A 5,457-nucleotide genomic window follows, 5' to 3' on the forward strand; every position below is an offset into this window, starting at 1 on the left:
TATGCGTGTAAGTCGCAAGACTGATTTCAAAATACATGCAATAAGCACACAAACATCGGAGCGATAGCGGATTGTCACTGTTTGAGCGCATCGTATTGTAGCCAGTTATAGAACAGCTGTAAAATTCATCAATTGTGAAGTCGTTGAGCCCATTATCGGCATCTCAAATGGTGATGTAATTCGGAAAATAGTATACTTGAGTATCGATGACAATAGGATTCCAGCTGAGATCATCTCTCGCGCGCACAACTCGCCGACGTAATTCACAATGGCTCAACTGTCCTGCGTACCAGTTACTAAACCAAAACTCCATAAAGTCATGACAGCCACAAATCCTATGTCTATTCGCATTGCGCGAGTTGATATATGCCTAAAATGCGAAGTCAAATATTCGGCAAGGACAGATTCCTCATTTTTCTCAGAAGAAATTCCCCGCATCGTATTTGTTGTTACAAACCAATTCATTATAAGCGGTTAATCTCATGTAGTTTTTCTTTCCGCCATGTATACAAAATCAAGGATATATTGATATCTATGCACGAAATATTTGCTCTTAAAGCTACAGTTTAGTATGGCCGTAACTGAGGGAACGTTATGGACAGTCGAGTCGGGCACTTCAACCATCCTGAAGCACACGTTTGGAATCCCTACGTCGAATGACATGGTTATCAAGTTCTAAATATCACCCGTATACCAATCGAGAGTTCTAGGGTCACTCTTTGTTTATCATTATTTTCGAATTATAATATTTGTACACACAGGCACACATTGTATCTGATATCGCCAGTAAGATCATCAGCGGGATATAATGAGCAGACTCGTCCATTCAGAGTAAAGTCTAACAACAATCCGCAGTATAGCATTTTTTCAAGTCCTCTCTAGGTGGGATTTCAAGTAAGATAATTTGAAATTATGCCGGAAATCACTGGGAAAAAAGAAATATTGTGGTCGTAATCGTCATTTTTTTCATTTTCGATATACGTCTGCTTTCACTTTGGGGTTTATTTGTGCAATGGCGTTTCGTTGACGTTTGCACTGGGCATGGTATACGTCATGGTCGAGTTCAAATAGGTTTGTACAGATTTTAACTGGTAATATACAATTCCTAACAAGCGTGAGAAGACTTAATCCACGGGTATGAGAGGTATATAAAATACGACTGATGAACACTCAAACTCAGGCTCGTAAAGCAGGCATCGATGCACTGCAGCTGCTTCCAGCTGCTTCCAAGATAATTTTCCGTTATGACTACCTGCATGTCTAACTGCTAGCGCCTGCTCCGATACAGCTTATCTAACGGGAACCTAGTCCTTGCTCAGCTTTTGTTCCATATAGTCCGAACTCCTTGTTCCTAATTTTAGATCATGCGATTCGGCGTGAATCAACCTTGCCTGTTTGCTCAGGCAGCGGGCATGACGCCGATTCGTTAACAAACGGTTAATTTGAAGAGGTTTATCGAAAATACGTTGTCCTACTTTGCCGCTTATTCAATTCCTATACCTATTCCACCTCGTATTCGAGAATCCGCGCCACGTGCTTGGGGTTGCGTTGCATACAAAAGTCGCAGTGGTCCTCACAGTCATGCGATTATTAATCAGAACGGAAACGATACCTCGAACTTACGCTGACCATTTTCGTAAAATCAGAAGGTTTACCGCCGTCTTACACGACGTGAAAGTTCGTAGACTTCGTAACTTTGGTTATAGAATGCTATCATACTTATACACAAAGTAAATTTGAAATACCTCGAAATTTAGGCGATAATTGATTGCTGAGCCCTACAGTAAATAAAGGCATGTCTACTTATGTACAATGTACATTATACATGGTGTTCATAACAACATTAAACACTTGGATTGTATCGTTGAATAAATTCTGATATCGCATAATACAGGGGTGGGCAAACTGCGGCGCTTCAGCTTTTGATTGAGGCTCTTTAATGATTGCACAATGCAAATGGGTTTCGCCATTTTGCTAGAGAGGTTTTACCTGATTATATATTGATGCATTTTGTGCGTATTGTTACTTGCCTTATAGTTTACGCAAGACTTGTAAAATTTAGGGGACGGTGACACTACAAGGTTAGAAATTTGCAATTGAACTCTCGAATCGAGTTCGCATAAACGTTTCACCGGCAACAACGGATGCATGGTCATTGGTCATCAATCGACGATAAATCATTGTGTTCAACAATGAACTTGATAATTAATTAAGCCAGCGCAAGTCTTCAACTCAGTCATATTCGGGCTAACAATGGTGAACATGAACGCTAGGGCTCTTCAAAAATGACTTTTTTTCTCAAATCGTACTGGCTACTTGATAAAATTGTTAGGTTACCTAATTTAAGCCTACACACAAAATTTGGTTCAATTCCAGCCAGTAACCGCTTTGCTACACAAGAAAGTTTCTATTTAATATATAAAAATAAATAATAAAAAATTTGAAAATTTTCTGTTCACCCCATGAAAGTGTTAGGCTGTCTAGAGAAACGATGCTCACCAAATTTGGTTCAATTCCAACCAGTGAAAGCGGAGTTATTGCCGTCGAAAAATTGGGATTTTAATAAAATAGTATTTACGGTGAGCACAACTATAATAAATAAACAAAGAATCGGTCACCGTAAATACTATTTTATTCAAATCAAAATTTTTCGACGGCAATAACTCCGCTTCCACTGGTTGGAATTGAACCAAATTTGGTGAGCATCGTTTCTATAGACAGCCTAACACTTTCATGGGGTGAACAGAAAATTTTCAAATTTTTTGTTATTTATTTTTATATAATAAATAGAAACTTTATTCTCGTGTAGCAAAGCGGTTACTGGCTGGAATTGAATCCAATTTTTTGTGTAGGCTTAAATTAGGTAACCTAACAATTTTATCAAGTAGCCAGTACGATTTGAGAAAAAAAGTCATTTTTGAAGAGCCCTAATGAACACGTCTCTTCCATTTGTATTGAGAAGGCTAGCAATAACTGCAGAGTGTGGCCAAGAAAATGTCGTCGATATTATACCGAGCTGCATGAAATTTTCCTTGAATTGTCATCAGCACTTGAAGGAACTGCTCAGCACTGCTTAGACGTGATATCAGCCCGATTTCAGATCAATGTTCCCTCTAGTTTTGACGAGTCTGCGCACACTCACCAACTTACTGCGCAGGCCCTTGGAAAACAGTGCGTTACGACTAAAAATAAGGCCATGATTTCGGATATTTTGAGCGCAACTTAGATTTTCTGTGCTCAGAGACCGTGTCAGCACTGCGCATTTGCGCACGTGCTCAGCTTGGAGGAAACATTGTTTAAGACGCCTTGCAGCCCAGGTGGAGACACATCGTATCACCACAAAACAACAAACTTCATTCGATAGCCTGCATTTCCTTGTGACATCGTAAATTCGTATTTTTGAATCTTTGAGTTGTGGCTCTGTCAAAGCTAAGATTTTTGATATGCGGCTCCCTCATGAACCAGGTCTGCCCACCCCTGGCATAATACATCAAGAATTACACGGAGGTTTCCATACATATCTCAATACTCTCAAGCATGGATGAAACATGTTGCAGTCCAATTTCTTTCTTCCTATTTCTAGCTTCTATGGACATGTAACTCCTGCATAATGGGTCATATTCCGAAGTTATGTCTAAATATGATTTCATGAAATTTCATATGTTGACCGACAACATACGATGTGGCATTAGTTAGAATCTGTGCAAATACGAGGACAAAAGTAACGATGGTCAAAAGGTGTGGTGGACAATTACGCGAATGTCATCTATTGCGTCGAGTGAGAATTGTGCGTCTTTGAATGTCCCGCAAAAATTCTATGAGGTCAGTTCATATGTTATGATCGAATAAGCGTAATAGCCAGTCCTGGCACTTTTCGTACATGGAATAAAGTAAAGACCAAGACTATACTTACTGACTGAAAACACTTCATAGGGTATGGCAATCAAAACACAATCACGAAAGTTCATACAAAAGCAAATACTGCCTAGGAGGATAATACACAAGATTCAATCGATTCCTGACTTTGTATTCTCCCAATATCTTGTTACGGTTAGGCTACATATCTTTCGATACGCCATGGCGCAATGAATATACAAACTGATGTAGTGAACTAAATCTTGGTTCATAAAAAGTCAGGCTTGGGTTCTTGCGTTTTTGAAGTCTACCATATCATATAAAAAGCTGCGCTCTATCGTTATCCTTGTGCAATACGACCCATAGCCCTATACAGGGCACAGTACACTGCAGTGTACATCTGTGCAAGTGTTATATTGTCCAAGTATCGATGAATGACCGTCACCCTTATACATTTATACAAAGAAAATATATATACAATGACAACAAAGAAAAGACGAACTTTATTGGATTTACAAGAATTAGCAGTTACGAAATTCAGAAAATGCAGTAAAATTTTAGTGGCGATTCGCACTCTCTTTAAATGCAAGCTTCAAAAGGAAAGATCTGGAACTGATCTAATTGAAAACAATATATCAACCGTCAAACATTTTTACTTTCTATTGTGGGAGGGGGTGCATATCAGAGGCTTTGAGAGTGGAATTGGTCCCGTTTGTCCATCTCACCCCGATACAGCATCCTTGCGATTGAACACGCAATCCATTGCTGATCTACAGCAAACCATAACTCATATATGTAATTCAAGTAATAGTCAGTTCGGCGAGGTCTGTCTGGTACGCTGGTAACGTCGTCTGCCTGTCGCGCAATGAATCACTATACGCCTCTCGCTTCATTAACGTGCGGTTGTAATTCCCAACTATAGTTTGCTTTGCAATAACTTTTATCTTACTTCGAGAAGCATTATTACCTTCGACGCTCGTTATATTCCCTACCCCGGCTCTACGGATACCCATTCATTGCCCTCTGATACAACCGATATGAGTCCTCATGTACCACGTCTACATTACAACGTATACATGTTGGAATAATCTGGTGAGCAGGTAGCCTACCTTGTGAAAATCGTTCGGTACAGCTAACGCCATGCAGTTATTCCGTATATTGGTGGGTAAAACAAAATTTAGTGAGCATCAGATCGCTACCAGTGATGTAAATATACCTAAACTTTTAGATAATAACTCATGATCATAACTGACAAAGGCTATCATTTACAACTCCGCATTTTAACTGTCGGGCTATTGTAATTCCAAGCGCGACTGTACGTTAGGACACAAGCTAAATTAATTGTTTGTACTATCGATTAAGAGATATTAACTGCACCTTCATCTGTTAACTGCAGGCTGTTGGCAATTGTCATAATACTAACACTAAACGCGAGCGAGACCTTTCATCGGGCATCGGATTGCCTTATTAAGGTAACCAATTCTATGTAAACAATTGCTCGGCTTTCGCTTGTTGTAACAATGGGAAATGAGCAGACCGCAGTTCGGCGTTTAGAAGCGTCAGTGCTTTACTTCACCCTCAACTGATAGTTGATACCGTATA

This window comes from Botryllus schlosseri, chromosome 15 (genome assembly GCF_051294905.1).
Source record: "Botryllus schlosseri isolate E-star chromosome 15, Bs_hap1, whole genome shotgun sequence".
Taxonomy (NCBI): domain Eukaryota; kingdom Metazoa; phylum Chordata; class Ascidiacea; order Stolidobranchia; family Styelidae; genus Botryllus; species Botryllus schlosseri.